The sequence below is a fragment of the Lactuca saligna genome, chromosome 4 (assembly GCF_052625555.1).
Source record: "Lactuca saligna cultivar CGN05327 chromosome 4, ASM5262555v1, whole genome shotgun sequence".
Taxonomy (NCBI): Eukaryota; Viridiplantae; Streptophyta; class Magnoliopsida; order Asterales; family Asteraceae; genus Lactuca; species Lactuca saligna.
The window spans coordinates 173,206,917-173,224,858 of record NC_136420.1 but is presented as its reverse complement, the minus strand read 5'-3'; the positions used below and the strand labels follow the sequence as shown (position 1 = coordinate 173,224,858).

The 17,942-nt window shown below is 37.5% G+C and overlaps 1 pseudogene; it reads right to left on the bottom strand.

Annotated features, from left to right (window-relative positions):
• Positions 1-208: 208 nt before the first annotated feature.
• Positions 209-861, bottom strand: LOC145040346 (uncharacterized; annotated as a pseudogene).
• Positions 862-17,942: the final 17,081 nt, after the last annotated feature.

The following is a 17,942-nucleotide window of genomic DNA, read 5'->3' as shown; positions in this document are numbered from 1 at the left end:
ATTACTTAGCTTTAGGAACCCACATAAAAACTTAATTTAACTTCATAATTATAAATCAACAATATTAATATATAGTTAACATTTAAACATATAAGAACTTTAAGTAAGAAAAAACTTAACCTGGTGGTTTTTTCTTCCTTTGCATGATTGCCATTTTATTACTAAATAAAGCTTTTGCATTTTGATATGTAGCTAATTTGGTGGTTATCTATTCTTGGATACTATAATCTGGGACCAATCTCTCAATGCAAGCATATAATCCAGGCATAACTTCTACACAAGAAGTGTTGATTTTGTTATAATAAAACATACTGGATTTAAGTAATGTAAACCTGCATGCAAGGGTTGGTGAAGTTGACATTACCAAATTTAATAAATAATCTCAAAAGCTTTATTGTACTCCTCTTTTTTGTTGAGAAATGATTACTAAATAGTCTCCTTGACTTGATCCATCGCCTCATAGATGTAACCCATAGCTGGCTTTTTTTCACCGTCCACCATTCTAAGGACCTTAACAAGCTGTCCATTAAAACTAAAAGAATAGAGAGTACTTCTCCAAAACAAGTATGATATAAAATAGCCTCTAATCTTGTTTGATGTTGTGTCAGTAGCCTTAACCCACTTGCTTTTCTCCCACTCTTTTAACAAAACCATTTTTCTCAAATTGTATTTTCGCTTATGAAATTGCGACAAAGTGATGAATGATGTTACAAACCTATCAAATGTAACAGTGTAATATTAGATAACATCATAACAGAGTAATAAATACACTTATGAAAATTATAAGTGAAGTATTAAGAGTCACAACTCGGTAATAGCAGGCCTATGTAAATTTATTTGCTTGGTAAAGTTACTCATCATGTTTACAATAGGAACGTGGGTATATATGTACCCATTTGCCAACATATATATCTTCAAATAATTTTCACCTTAGGGTTTTGCTTGCCAATGTCCTCTAACATAAGATCAATACAATGCACCTCACATGGAGTCCAATAGAGGTGTGTCTTTTGGCTGCCAATAACTTTCCTAAAAAGATGACAACAAAGTAAATTTAATTAACATTAAAACATAAAGTGAATAAAATAAAACATAGTACAAAGTTAGAAAAAAATACATTATGTACCTACTTTAACATAAGTCGAGGTGTTATCTGGGATAACTTCTATAGGATTTTCCTCTCCCAATTCCATAACCATGTCATCAAGAATGCCAAACAATAGGTTTGCATCCTTTGAAAATTTGGATACATCTATGGATTTCATGAAGAAAGATCTACATGGAGAATTCATGTAACATAAATGTTTTGAAATCGTATTTTGTACATTTTAAAAGTGAATAATATTATGAAATATTATATAATTATGAGTATTGAGTTCTAATGGATAGTTTTTACTAGAAATAAAGTAAAACTATGTTTAGAATCACTCAAAAAATATTAGAAGTCTTATGAGATTCCAATCAAACGGCAAATATTGAAATTTAACGAAAATATAAAATTTGCAATAAGTAGAATATTATTATTGAAATTTGTAAAGAAGCTCGTTAGAAACATGTAGGAAAACACCTCATTGAAATCTGAGTTATAACGAAGAAGTTATGACCAATCGAAGATCCGCGACAAAACCAGCACAACGCCGAATGACATAAAAAGTGAGTTTTTGATAAACTACTTTTTAGCCTTGGTGATCTAAATAAAAGTCATAGTATTTGTTAAACAAAAATTTTTCGTAAAAAGAACGTCAAAATCTGACTTTGTATGAGGAAGTTATGACTTTTCTAAGTTTCGGAATATCAGTAGACAGTTAAAAACTCGAAATAAAGATCAAGTGATTTTTAGCTGACACAACCGAAACGATAATCGAAGGTCTCGTCTACTACAACGGTAAAAAGATAGACGAAAACGGAAGTCGCATGAAGAAGTTATGATTTTTTAACGGATTTTCCTGTCCTGGTCTGTTAAAAATAATAATCTTAAAAATAAAGTCAAAATTAGTCAATGAAGTCTAAATGAAAGTTGTAGAGCAAAATTCCATCCGCGAAGCTCCGCGTGTCCGAGTCGTGGTGCGTCCGGAGACCTTTGATGCTGACGCGTGCCTTGCATGTCGGCCGCATGTCCTCGTCTCGCACCAGCCACCTACCCTTTCTCGCACGTGCCACCTACCATCCAAGCCTCACTGCTGCTTCCGCATGTCCTTTCCTTTGGCCGGAGCTCCAAACCTCGCACATATATAAAGGGGGTGCGATATTTCCTAGATAACTTTTTGGAATTTGGCATTTTCACCCCTAAATTCATATTTTTGCTATTTCAACTTCCCCCGAAGCCCCGGGATCATTCCCAACATCCGAAACATGTCCTGAAGTGCCTGAAGAGCCCAATAAATTTATCTTTTCGGTTTGAAGCTTAACCCTCGCAGGGCCCGGTTTTCAAGAAAGCTCCCGGTTTTCATTGAAGTAAGTTAGTTATAGTAACGAAGTGTTGTCCCAATTACTATTTTAACCCCCAGTTATTTCACAGCGAGCTCAATATATAGAAAAAACAGTATGTTATGTGTGTTATGTGCTTTCTTGTGTTATTATAATGTTTATATCATTGATCATGTAGAGCATGTCTCGTATCACTTCTGGTATTGGCCTTGAGCCTTTGGCCATGTAGATCATGTCTCATATTATTCTAGTATCGGATTTTTCCCTTTGGCCATGTAGAGCATGTCTCGTATTATTCTGGTATTGGCTTTGTGCCTTTGGCTATGTAGAGAATGACTCGTATAACTTCTCGTATTGGCATAGGGCTATGTAGGGTTGAAAGCTTGTATATTCAAACAAAGTGATAATCCGAAATTGTATGTCTTCTCTGCCATTTGGGCTGAAGCTTTATTGATGTATATCAAGTATGGAAATTGTTATGTATCATTGATTGTTCATCTTTGAATCAAATCATTGATTGATATGGAAAGCTTGTCACATGATTCACATATGTCGTTATTGTTCCTCTTTCCTGTTTATTTATGCCATATTGAAGTATATGTATGGTATAACGTTATATTGTGTCAACTGTTGAACTCACTAAGCATCACCGCTTACCCTCTTAATGTTTAAAAAATTGTAGGAGATAAGTTACCACTATAGTCGTATATTGTTGGAAGGTTTATAATAGTTATAGCATTACTTTTGTATTTAGGGATCATGTATGTATAAAACTATAATATCCTAGGAAGTTATGTAATATATAACACTTTGTAATAGTCGGTTTGTATCCAGTTGTTTGTAATCACTTTATGAATGTAATTTTTTTTTATGAATATGCATGTAGCATCTTTTGGAGTAAGAATTGTCAAATATGAAAGTGTGAACAATTGTCAAATATGAAAGTGTGAACATGTAAGTAACAATTGTCAATGTAAAATATTGTTTTTAAGAAATAATTAAGTAGAATATTAGGTAACGATAAACCTTAATATTCTAAAATACAAATGTTACTCCATATTGTAGAGCAATGACTGAACCGGCAAGTAGTCATACCCCAGAGGTGGGTGGAGATCCTCAACTTGATGAAGTAAATACTCTAATATCTCCTCGTGAGGAGCGACTCTTGGGTAAACTTACCAGTGTTATTCGACAGACTCTCGAAAAACACAAAAATAATGGTGATAAAGCAAAAGGTAAAGTCACTGGAGAATCTTCAAAAGGAGAGATAAGACATCCTTCATTTAAAACTTTCAAGAGTAGTGGTGCTACAAAGTTTTCTGGTGTTCTTAATCCCATTGTTGTTCTAACTTGGATTCAGAACACAGAGAAAGTATTTCACATCTCTCATGTGGATAATGAAGACAAGGCTAATTATGCTTATACAATTCTCATTGGAGAGGCCTTAGTCCAGTGGGAAGCAACATATGAAGCTCTCAACGGGTATGACCTGGAGAATTCATCCTGGGATATGTTCAAAACTCGTTTGCTACAGAAGTATTGTCCTCTAGACATGAGGAGGTGATTGGAGAAAGAATTCATCAAGCTTAAACAGGGAGGAATGATTGTGAATGAATATGAAACTTAGTTTAATCAAAGAGCAAGGTTTGCTACAAAGTATATTCCAACTAAAGACGAGAAAATTCAGTTATTCATGGAGGGACTACGGCACGAAATCCACGGTTTTGTTGTCAATCGGGATGTTATGTCATTCAATAAAGTCATTGAGTATGCTCAAAGATGCAAGCATGATTTAGAAATACATTGTGCTACTTTTTCTATTCCAAAGCATTCATGTATTGATCGAACTACTCATGTTTCCTCCATTCCACCAGCTCAATCTATTCGAACTGAACCAGATAAACAAGTGCAAACTCAAAATGCCCTAGTGGCCGTGGTAGGTCACAATCTTTTTCTCTTTAGTCTCCATCTTGTCAAAATTGTGGGAAGAATCATCAGGGCCAATGTAGAACAGAAGAAGCAGTCGTCTGTTATAGATGTGGAGAAGTAGGCCACATAAAGCCCGTTTGTCCAATGAAGGGTGTTACATGCTTTGCTTGTGGTGTTACTAGCCACAAGAAACGTTTCTGCCCTACTCTTACCAATAAAATGATAGGGATTCAAGCCTCTCTCCAACAACTAAAGAGGACTCCAACTAAAAAGGAGGAGGTGCCAAAAGTCGTGCATTCCAGAATACCATAGAAGAGGCACGCGAGGACCCGAACATCATGATGGCTACATTTCTTGTCAACTCTAGACCTACTCACATCTTATTTGAATTTGTGCATGAATTTGTGCATCCCTTTCAAGTTTTTTTGCTCTGCACTTACCCAACCATTTCATGTAGATATTGCGGGAAGTATATCATTACTTGCTGATAAAGTCTATAGGGATTGTGTCATAGAATTTGAAGGCTATAATTTCCTTGCTAATCTGATTCTTATCTCCTTGCCCAACTTTGATATTATTCTCGGCATGGATTAGTTGTCAAAGAACCACACATAACTCTTGTGCTATGAAAAGATAGTACATATTCCCATTGAAAGGGAGAATCCTATATATGTCTATGGTGAACAAAGAATTTTAAAAATAATCTCTTTCTTTAAAGCTCGTAAATTCATATTGAAAGGGTGTTCTATCTATCTGGCCAACATAGTTGATGTCTTAATAGAGGAGAAGAAAACGGTAAAAGATGTTCCCGTTGTTAACGAATATCCTGATGTTTTTCTCGAAGAAATTCCTGGACTACCTCCAAAAAGGCAAGTAGAATTCTGAATTGACCTTGTGCCTAGTGCTACTCCGATTGCAAAGACTCCTTATCTTCTTGTGCTAGCTGAGATGAAAGAAATGATGATTCAACTGTAGGAATTACTTGACAAAGGCTTTATTCGATCGAGTACCTCTCCTTAGGGTGCTCTGGTATTGTTTGTCAAGAAGAAGGATGGATCAATGCGGATGTGCATTGATTATCGTGACCTAAATAAGGTGGCTATCAAGAACAAGTACCCACTACCTGTCATTGATGATTTATTTGATCAACTTCAGGGTGTTAGCTATTTCACAAAGATTGATCGAGATCAAGCTATAATCAGTTGAAAGTTCCCGAGCAGGATATACCGAAGACTGTTTTTTGTAGTCGGTATGGACATTATGATTTCCTAGTCATGCCATTCGGTTAGGCAAATTCCTCAGTCGTATTCATGGACATGATGAATCGGGTATGATGTTCAATGCTCGATAAATATGTCATCTTATTCATAGATGATATTCTAATGATTCCAAGTCTGAAGCTGATCATGCCATTCATATTTTTGCATTATTATAACTTCTTCGAAAGGAGAAACTATATTCTAAATTCTTGAAATGTGAATTTTGGCTTCGTCAAGTTCAATTTCTCGGCCATATGATTTCTGGTGACGGTGTATTCATAGATCCTACCAAAATCGAAGTCATTTAGAATTAGGAAGCGGGTCGTAATGCCTCTGAAATTCGTAGTTTATTGGGTCTCGTAGGATATTACCGAAGATTCATTGAATAATTTTCTCGTACCACTGTACCTCTTACTAATCTTACACGAAAGGAAGCAAAGTTCGAATGGGGTGAAACCCAAGAGAAAGCTTTCTCAACTCTAAAAGATATTTTGACTCATGCTCCAATCTTATCACTTCCAGAAGGTGATGATGATTTATCCGTATATAGCGATGCTTCAATATTAGGACTCAGTTGTGTGTTGATGCAACGTGGTAAAGTAATATCCTATGCCTTAAGACAATTGAAAGAATATGAATTATCCCACTCATGATCTCGAACTCGCTGCAGTGGTATTTTCCCTAAAACTTTGGAGGCATTATCTTCTTAGTACAAAATGCCAATTGTTTACCGACCACAAAAGTCTCAAGTACATATTCAGTCAACAAACTTTGAATGTGAGACAATAACGAGCCATGGAGTTGATCAAAGTTTACGACTGTGAAATCTTTTATCATTCTGGAAAAGCTAATGTAGTTGCTGATGCACTTATCAGAAAGGTTTATCGTAATAGCATGTGTTATACTATTTCTCACACTACAGTAAAGTTCACTATTCTTGATGAATTATAGAAATGGAAAGTAGAGGGCTTAAAGCCAGAAAATGTGAAGAAGGAGGGGATGATACACTATACTGATGCTTTACTTGATGATCCACGAGGATTGAAGGTATTTAAGAATCGGCTACGGATTCCAAAGATTGGTGGATTAAGACAGAAGATTTTGGATGAGGCCCATAAGTCTAAACTATCAATACATCCTGGTACAAGTAAAATGTAATATGATGTAAGAGCTGATTATTGGTGGCCTGGATTAAAGAGTGACACCGAAAGATATGTGCAGGAATGCTTACTATGCTTACAAGTCAAAGCAGAGCACCAAAAGCCTTACAGAACCCAGAAAGTCTTAGTGTTCCTATATAGAAATGGGAAGAACTATCCATGGATTTTATTACCAAATTGCCAAAAACTGTTAGACAGCATGATAGTATTTGGGTAATCACCGACTGTCTGACTAAGAGTACACATTTTCTCCTAACGCATGAAATGACTTCAATGGAAAAATACGCACAAGTATACATGGATGAAATTTTTGCAAGACATGGTGTGCCACTAAAGATCATTTTCGATCATGATACTCATTTCAATTCTCACTTTTGGGAGAGTATGCAACGTGAATTGGGATCTCAAGTTGCTCTTAGCATAGCTTATCATCCCCAAACAGATGGTCAGACGGAGAGGACAATCTAAACAGTGGAAGATATGCTTTGTGCATGTGTCTTGGAGTTTGGTGCTAACTGGGATAAATACATACCTCTTATCGAATTTTCGTATAATAACAGTTACCACACTTCAATCAAAATGCCACCATATGAAGCATTATATGGTCGCAAATATCTTATGCCATTATGTTGGTGTGATGTAGGATAGAAGATCCTTGGAGGCCTTGAAATGACTCAAGACACCACCGACAAGATTCAAATTGTACGAGAAAGAATGAAAGTGGCCTAGGATCGACATAAGTCCTATGCAGAAAATAGGAGATGACCCATAGATTTCCAGGTGGGTGATTTCATAATGTTGAAAGTATCCCCATGGAAAGGCATTATGCAATTTTGGAAGAAAGGAAAACTAAGCCCTAGATTTGTTGGTCCTTTCAAAATCATCCAAAGAATTGGTAAACAAGCATACCTCATGGATTTGCCACAAGATTTGGCAGGTATTCATGAAGTGTTTCATGTGACCTTTCTGTGTAAATGTTTAAGCATATATGATGAAGCAGTTCCATTATCCGAGGTGAAACTGGATAATAAGTGAACTTATGTAGAAGAGCCTAAAGAGATCGTAAAGAAAAGAACGACTAAGCTACATAATAAAGAAGTAGAGTTGGTGCTTGTCAAGTGGAAACACCATCGAGACCCAAATTATACATGGGAAAATAAGAATGAGATAAGTGCAAAATATCCCCATTTATTTTAATCGATATAATTTCGGGGACGAAATCAGCAAAAGGAGGAGGTATTTGTAACATACACGTTTTGAAATCATGCTTTGTAAATTTTAAAAGTGAATAATATTATGAAATATTATATAATTATGAGTATTGAGTTCTAACGGATAGTTTTTATTAGAAATAAAGTAAAACTATGTTTAGAATCACTCGGAAAATATTTCAAGTCTTACGAGATTCCAATCAAAAGAGTTTTATTATTGAAAGTTGTAAAGAATCTCGTTAGAAACATTTAGGATAAAACCTCATCGAAATCCGAGTTATAACGAATAAGTTATGACAAATCGGAGATCCGCAACAAAACCGGCACTGCGCTGAATGACATAAAAAGTGAGTTTTTGATAAAATACTTTTTAGCCTTGGTGATCTAAATGAAAGTCGTAGTATTTGTTAAACCGAAAATTTTCATAAAAAGAACGCCCAAATCTGACTTCGTATGAGGAAGTTATGATTTTTTCTAAGTTTCGAAATATCAATAGACAACTAAAAACTCGAAATACAGATCGATTGACTTTTAGTTGACACAACCAAAACGAGAATCGAAGGACTCGTTAATAGTAGTACAACGGTAAAAAGATAGACGAAACGGACATCGGAAGAAAAAGCTATGAAATTTTAACAAATTTTGATGTCCCGGTCTTTTAAAAATAATAATATTAAAAATAAATTAAAAATTAGCCAACTAAGACTAAACGAAAGTTGTAGAGCATAATTTCACCAACGCGTGCATATAAAAAACGTCTGAAACGGAGCTCGTATGCAAAAGTTAAGGATTTTTGAAGTTCGGGGCACAAAAACAGTGAAAATCACCAAAACCAATGAATTTTGCATGAACAGTAATCGACCACGTCACCGTTGCCCACAAAGAGCTGTGTGTTAGACTCATGACCAATCCGAAGCTAAGGTCCAATTGTGAAGTGCCGCGTGTCCGAGTTGTGGCGCGTCCGGAGACGTTTGCTGCTGACGCGTGCCTTGCATGTCCTCGCCTCGCACCAGCCACCTGCCCTTCTCGCATGCGCGGCACCTGCCATCTGAGCCTCTCTACTACGGCCGAGTGTCCTTTCCTTCGGCCGGACCTCCGAAGCTCGCACCTATATAAAGAAGGTGCGAGATTTCTCAAATAACTTTTGCAATTTGGCATTTTTCACCCTTAAACTCATATTTTTACTATTTCAACTTCCCCCGAAGCCCCAGGATCGCTCCCACCACCCGAAACACGTCCCGATATGACCGAAGAGCCTAAGAAATTTATCTTTCTAGTTTGAAGCTCAACCCTCGCAGGGCCCGGTTTTCAAGAAAGCTCTTGGGTTTCATCAAACAAAGTTAATTATAGTAACGAAGTGCTATCCAAATTACCTTTTTAACCCCCGGTTATTTCATGGTGAGTTCAATATATAGGAACAATTGTATGTTATGTGTGCTATGTGCTTTCCTATGTTATTATGATTTCTATATCATTGATCATGTAGAGCATGTCTCATATCACTTCTGGTATTGGCCTTGAGGCTTTGGCAATGTAGAGCATGTCTCATATTATTCTAGTATCAGATTTATGCCTTTGGCAATGTAGAGCATGTCTCGTATTATTTTGGCATTGGCTTTGTGCCTTTAGCCGTGTAGAGCATGACTCGTATAACTTCTGGTATTAGCATAGGGCTATGTAGGGCTGAAAGCCTGTATATTTTAGCAAAGTGATAATCCGAAATTGTATGTCTTCTGTGCCATTTGGACCGAAGCTTTATTGATGTATATCAAGTATGGAAATTGTTATGTCTCATTGATTATATATCTATGAATCAAATCATTGATTGATATGGAAATCTTGTCAGATGATTCATATATGTCGTTATTATTCCTTGTTCCTCTTTTCTTCTGCCATATTGAAGTATATGTATGGCATAACGTTATATTGTATCCATTGTTGAACTCACTAAGCGTCACCGCTTACCCTCTCAATGTTTAACAAATTGCAGGAGATAAGTAACAAGTATAGTCGTATACTGTTGGAAGGTTTAAAATAGTTATAGCATTACTTTTGTATTAAGTGATCATGTATGTATACAACTATAATATCCTAGGAAGTTATGTAATATATAACACTTTGTAATATCAGTTTGTATCTAGTCGTCTATAATCACTTTATGAATGTGAAATATATTTTTTATGACTATGCATGTAGCATTTTTTGGAGTAACAATTGTCAGATATGAAAGTTTGGGTCTTTCAATTCACCAAAAAGTTGATTATATCTTTTTGCACGACTGAATCGTGACACCCATCAGACATGATTGAACAACCTTTTTGAGCCAAATTCTATCTTGTGTTCTTCCTTTTTGCTGTAATGGTGGCTACTTCTTTTCTCAGCAACGAAACCCTTAAGTCATACATTCTTGGTGGCTTCATACCAGGGCCAAAATGATCAATTGCTTCTATCATAATATGGAAATTATCAAATCTTGCAGCATTGAAAGGAATGCCTACATAAGTATATAATAATAACATCATAAAACAGATTCTGTAAGACTATAACTAAAAATCATAAGCATGTAACTAGTTTATAAAAAAGTACAGTTTTTAATAAGACTAAAAATCAAAAACATTTAAGAAGTTTATCAAAAAAATATATAGTTTTTTAAAGGAATACATTACCGACATCATAAAACCATTTTGCTATTTCATAACATGCTTTATCTCGTAGTTCTTTCTGGTACACCTCATTTATTGTTTGTTGTTTCCCTCTTTTTCTACCTTTAACCGCATCTCCGGGTTTTGGAGTGAAAACATATCAATTGGCCCTTCCTGTTTTGGTTTCTTTCTAGGAAGTAGTTTGCTACTTTTGCTTATTGTAACACCCGGGTTTCGGGGTTAAGCATTTTAGATGATCTAATAGTCTAGGTCAACTATTGTAACTCTTTTTGAAGTAATAATGATGAAATATTTGAGTATTATGTGAATTATGTGTTTTTAATTGCTTATTACATATTTATAAAGGTGTAATAAATAAAGGATAAAAATGTGCGTCAAAATTAAAGTGTGAGATACGTCTATATGTTTAGATAAAGTTGTAGCGGTCGAAACAAGGATTTCGGGGATATAAAGAACGCCGAAATCTGAGTTATAACGAAGAAGTTCTGACCCGTTGAAGTTTTGCAACGGAAACGGCAAGACACTAGGAAGTGTAAAAAGTGAATTTATGATAGAAGACTTTTTCGCCTTAGTAATCTAAACCAAAGTCGTAGAGTATGTTAAACTGAGAAAATCCATAACAATAACGCCCAAATCTGACTTTGTATGAGGAAGTTATGATTTTTCAAAGTTTCGGCTTAGCGGTGTACAACCCAAAACTCGATTTTAGTTCGAGCGGTTTTTGACTTACGCGACCTAAATGATAGTTGAATATCTCATTAATAGGAACTGACTTGTAAAAAGACAGACGAAAACGGAGTCCGTATGAAGGAGTTATGAATTCTTCGCGGTCATTTAGCAATGTAATCTCCTCATACTGTTAAATTTAAGATCACTTGAGAATTAGCCGATGGAGTCTAAATGAAAGTTGTAGATATTGATTTTACTTACACGTGGATATAAAGAACGTAAAAAACAGAGCTCGTATGCGAGAGTTATGATTTTTCTAAGTCGGGAGTCTGATATGCGATATTAGGTGACGTGACACCACCAGAATTGGACACGTGGCACCACCAGAAGGCTGCCAGATGCACCAACTCGGCGAGTTCTTGGTCAAAAATCGGCGAGTCCTTCAGAAATTTCACTATAAATAGAGGTGTCGGGTCTTGCCATTTCTTCACACCTCTTAGACCTTCTTTCTCTCTCTCTCTATCTCTCTCATCCTCTCTCTCTCTAAGCTCCCTAAGCCCCCTTAAAGTCTAGGTAAACCCCCCTAGCATCCAAAGGAAGCCCCAAGGCTCCTGGAGTCCCGAGAAAAGATTCTTTTGGCTCAGAAACGCTGCTCCACTGAAGCTCGATTTTGAGAAAAACCCACTATAAGTGAGCTACGCCTAACCTATCTTTAGTTTAGCTTATGTTTTAAGATAGTATTGTTATTAGGACCTTATAATAAGTACTTGGGATATTATTATGGGTTATATAAGTATCGTTTAACGCTTATATAATAGTAATAATATCTATACTATTAATTAGTCTCGGTGAATATTAGACTAAACCCTAGTGGTAATGATACTAGATTTTGTCGAAGGAAAATTGTGTTAAGAGTAACGAAGTGATATCCAAGCGCCGAGTCACCACCTACTAATGTGAGTGCATAGTTACTTTCATATTACACATAGATATGAAGTTTTTTATATAAATTATGTGCTATGTGTGCATATTATCTATATACTTACTATCTATGCTGGATAAATGTTTTTATACAAGTTTTAAATGATTTAAACTTTATATGTATTTTATATCTACAATAATGCTGGGGTAGAACATGGGTAGATGTAATAAGATGATGTGTGATGAAATGATGAGAGGCATCGATGTTGTTATTGGTGATCCAATCATCTAGCAGAGTATAGATGACGACCATGGACTCTTCTAGACAATCCAATGGAACGCTGGCAGGCTCGCAACCTGTAGGTGTTTGTGAACGATGTGTTCACCGGTGTACTCTATCTCCCACATGGTTGCCTTAAGTACATTTATTGCTGAGGAATCCCCTTAGCAGTAGTGTCCATCACGATGATGATCCTCAGGCTAGGTCCCTTATGATAGGTGTTTAGGGATGTAAAGTGAGGATAACGGGAATATGTAATCGGGTTATTGTTGATTGATGAAATTAACAAACTTATTTATTGTGGGTTGAAAACCCTATGTGCTCACCAGGCTCCCAAGCCTGACCCACTCAGTTTTATGTATTACAAGTAGTGGCACTCGAGCATAGATGTGATGTTTTGTATGAGGGATTATGGATATAGGCTTGTAGATATGAAATAATGTATTAAGGCTTATATTGTATTGTTTATGCTTTTGATCTGTATCGAACATGACATCCCAAGTCTTTTAATGAAATACATTTCTATGGAAATGCTTTTGATAAATCATTATCATAAATTGTTTTGGGAAGAATTCCGCATCACTTTTATTTAATATGTTTCTCTGATTTTCAAACAAAGCATAAACAAAATCAGTCTTTTCTGGCCGTGATTTTGGGGATGTCACAGTTGGTATCAAAGCATTAGTATAAGCGAACTAGGAATTTGTAGGATTTCTAGACATAAACTTAGAATGCTAAGCGATGATTGTGAGATGTGAGCACTAGCTTATTTTAGGAATTGTGCCTAAAAATGTTTTTATGTGCAAAATGCTTTGTGCCTGATATACTGTTCTTTGTTCGGATCTATGGTCTGTTGCCGACTGGATCTGGAAACCTTATGTGTTTAGGATTCCAAGCATACGACTACGATATTAGAACTAGCATATAAATGTTTCGGAGTGATAAGGATGAATTGAACGCCTATCTTAAATAACGATCTAAATTCACATTATTTGGTGTGTATATCAAAATGACAAGAACTTGCAGTGGAACTGAGAATGCGAATGGGAATAGGAATCAACCCCCAGTGATTCAAAAAATACCTGTTGTAGTAGAAGTTGCACCTGAGCCAGTCACCATGGCTGGAGTTCAAGCCATGATTCGGGCTATGCTAGCTGAACAAAGGGAAGAAATGAGACAGATGTTCCACGAAAATAGGGACGAACCTGCCATACACGTTGAGCCGACCGAGCCATTTCCCGAGAAATCTGAGGAAGGGAACTACAGCCGCCAAGCGAGTCAAGTAGGGACTCAAGGTGAGCAAAGGGATGGCTTGGAGAGGAGAAACAACAAGGATGTGCGGATGTACAAGAATTTCTTGGGTGCGAAACTACCAAGTCTCTTAGGAAGCCCAATGCCTATTGAGATTATGGATTGGATCTCCGAGATGGAGATGGTGTTTGAGAGCTGCGACTGCAGCGAGACGCAAAAGACTGTCCTTGCTGTTAGTGGAAACTATTGGCGGATACAATGCCACGAGGAGAAGCTATGAAGAAGTCATGGGATGAGTTCATAGAACAACTGAAGGCGCAGTACTGATCGGAGATAGATCTGATTGATCTGAACAATGAGTTCCAAAACTTGAAGAAGGGAAGAATAAGCATCGACGACTGTGCTGTTGCATTCACAGAAAACATGAAGTTGTTTCCATACTTAGTGGCAACCGAAATTTCCAAAATTGAGAAGTTCGCAAACGGACTGTCAGCTGACTTTGGCCCAATAGTCAAGACGGCAACCACTCTGAAGGCAACTGTTCAAGCTGCTAAAAATGTGGAGACCCAACAAAAGGAATGAGGTCTGGAAAGGGCTGAGGTTAGTGAAAAACGAAAGTTCGATGGATCCTCGAAGTCTAACAAAAAAAGTAGATTCTCAAAGTCTGGTTCGAGAGGAGGAGGATCAGAAGCAAAGTGGTGTGACAAGTGCAAGAAGAAGCACTCTGGGAAGTGTGACGAAGGGGTCACTTGTTTCAAATGCGGAAAGCCTGGGCACTATGCCAATTAATGCACGCTCACCTAGAAGGCCTTCTATGAGTGTAATGAAGAAGGGCACGTTTTGAGGGACTGCCCAAGGAAGAAGGACGCAAGAAGACCCAACATTCCACCGAAGCCGAAGGCAAGAGCCTTCCAGATGACGCTTGAGGCTGCAAAGGATCCAGTAGATGTGGCTTCAGGTACCTCTCTTGTAAATGGTTTACCTGCCAACATACTATTTGATTCGGTAGCCAACTACTCATTTGTATCGCATAAATTTGGTGGGAAATTAGCATTGCCTGTAGAAAAACTTGATAATGACATGATTGTAGAAGTTGCCAGTGACAAATTCGTACCTGTTAGTAATTGTATTAAGAACATCGCCATCGACCTAAACGAAAACGAATTCCACGAGGAGCTGTTATCCATAGAGTTGAACGGTTTTGATATCGTTTTGGGTATGGATTGGTTTAGCGCCAACGATGCTGAAATTTTGTGCAAGAAAAAGATAGTAAGGGTAAACCCACCTAGAAAAGAATCGTTTTATTGTGTACGGGACAAACAAAGAGTAAATTATGGAATCATCTCCCTGATGAAAGCCAAAAAATGTTTATCCAAAGGATGTGCATCATATTTGGCATTTGTTATCGATGATAAGAAGGAAAAGAAGGAGGTGCAGAATATACTGGTCGTGTGTGATTATCCGGAAGACTTTCTCGAAGATCTTCCCGGATTGTCGCCTGATAGACGAGTGGAGTTTCGGATAGACTTGTTACCAGTAACGACACCGATAGCGAAAGCACCATACCGATTAGCGCCGACGGAGATGAAGGAGCTTATAACGCAACTTCAGGAATTATTGGACAACGATTTCATTAGACCAAGGTCATCACCCTAGAGAGCTCCGGTGTTATTCGTGAAAAAGAAAGACGGAAGCATGAGGATGTGTATAGACTACCAAGAGCTGAACAAGGCAACGGTGAAGAACAAGTATACATTACCAAGGATTGATGACCTATTCGATTAGCTTCAAGGTTTGAGATACTTTTCAAAGATCGATCTTAGGTCGGGATATCATCAGCTGAAGGTGAGAGAGCAGGATATTGAGAAGAATACATTCAGAACTAGATATGGACACTACGAGTTCTTAGTTATGTCATTTGGACTAATCAATGCTCCTACAACATTCATGGATTTGATGAACTGGGTTTGTAAACCATTCCTCCATAAATCCATCATAGTATTCATCGACGACATCCTGAGTTACTCAAGAAGTCAGGAGTAGCAAGGCAGACACCTGCGAGAAGTCTTAGAAGTACTAAAGAAGGAGAAGCTTTACGCTAAGCTCTCTAAATGCGACTTTTAGATACGAGAAGTCGAGTTCTTGGTTCATGTGGTTAACCAAGAATGGATAATAGTTGACCAGCAAAGATCGAAGCTGTAATGAAGTGGGAACGACCAAAAAGTCCCACAGACATTCGAAGCTTTCTAGGATTAGCCGGATATTACCGCTGATTTATCCAAGGCTATTCTTCGATAGCTGCTCCATTAACAGCTTTGACCCACAAATGAGCTACTTATACATGGAGTGAGAAACATGAAGCAGCATTCGAGATGTTAAAGAAGAAGTTATGTCAAGCACCGATTCTTTCTCTACGCAATGAAGTTGAAGACTTCGCAGACTATAGCAACGCATCTGGAGTCGGGTTGGGTTATGTTCTGATCCAAGGAGAAAAGGTGATAGAATACACATCTCAACAATTGAAAGAGCACGAAAAGAACTACCCCACTCACGATTTGGAGTTGGCGGCGGTAGTATTTGATCTAAAGATATGGAGGCATTACCTCTACGATACGAAGTGCAAGTTATTTACTGATCATAAGAGTCTCTAGTATCTCTTTAATCAGAAGGAGTTGAACATGAGGCAATGATGCTGGCTAGAACTACTTAAGGACTACGATTGTGAAATACTTTACCACCCGGGTAAAGCAAATGTTGTTGCTGATGATCTCAATCGGAAAGTCAATCTTGAAAGGAAAAGGCCAAGAGCATGGAGAATAGAAGTTGTATCGATGATTGTGGAAAGTATCAGGAAAGCTCAAGAAGAAGCTTCAGAGAAGAACAACCGAAAGGAAGAACGTTTGGGCAAAATGTTAGTCTTCGGTATAAACTGTCAAGGACTAAAGGTATTGCAAGATCGAATTTGGGTACCTAAATGGGAGGAATAAGAGATCTTCTGATGGAAGAGGCTCACAAGACCATGTACTCGATTAATCTCGGTAGCACAAAAACGTATATGGACCTAAAACCCTACTACTGATGGCCGACGATGAAGCTTGATGCTGTGAAGTATGTGGCCGAGTGTGTGACTTATGCGACAGTTAAGGCACAACATTAAAAACCGTATGGGAGTTTAGAACCTTTAACTGTACCAAAGGTAAATGGGAAGACATCACCATGGATTTTGTGACTAAAGTGTCCAGGACAAAGAATGGTTACAACACGATTTGGGTAGTCATGGATCGATTCACCAAGAGTGCACACTTCATAGAAGCCAACGAAAAGTGGTCTATAGATAAGCTCGCAAATTCTTACGTGAAGGAAATTGTAAGACTTCACGGTGTTCCTCTAACAATTGTGTCAGATCGTGATAGTCGTTTCACGTCAAGGTTCTGGAGAAGTCTGTAGGAGGAGTTAGGTACGAAGTTGTGTTTGAGTACAGCTTACCATCCGCAGAATGATGGTTAGAGTGAAAGAACGATTCAGACACTGGAAGATATGTTGAGAGCATGTACCCTCGAGTTCCAAGGGAACTGGGATGAGCACTTACCTCTGGTAGAATTTTCCTACAAAAACAGTTTCCACTCGAGCATCAAGATGGCACCCTGTCAAGAGTTGTACAGACAGAAGTGTCGTACGCCGTCTTGTTGGCTTGAATCTGGATAAAAGCAGTTTATGGGCCCCGAGATAGTCAATGAGACTACTGAAAAGTTAAACGTGATTAAGGAAAGAATGTTAGCAGCTCAGGATCATCAGAAGAGCTATGCTGACAAGAAAAGACGACCGATGACCTTCAAAGTTGGGGATTCAGTTTTTCTTAAAGTATCACCATGGAAGAGACTTATACGATTTGGGAAACGAGGAAAGTTGAGTCCAAGGTTTATTGGACCATTTAAAGTTTTTCAAAAGATTGGGAACCAACCTTACAAGCTGGAATTACCCAAAGAAATTGATGGTATTCACAACACTTTCCGTGTGTGTTATTTGAGGAAATTCAAAGGAGAAGTTCCTGACATAATTCCAATCTCGGAGTTAAGAATGGATGAGAATAAGAGGCTAATCGAAGAGCCTAGGGCAATTATTGATTGTAACACTAAGAAGTTACGATGTAAGATTGTGGAATTAGTGCTAGT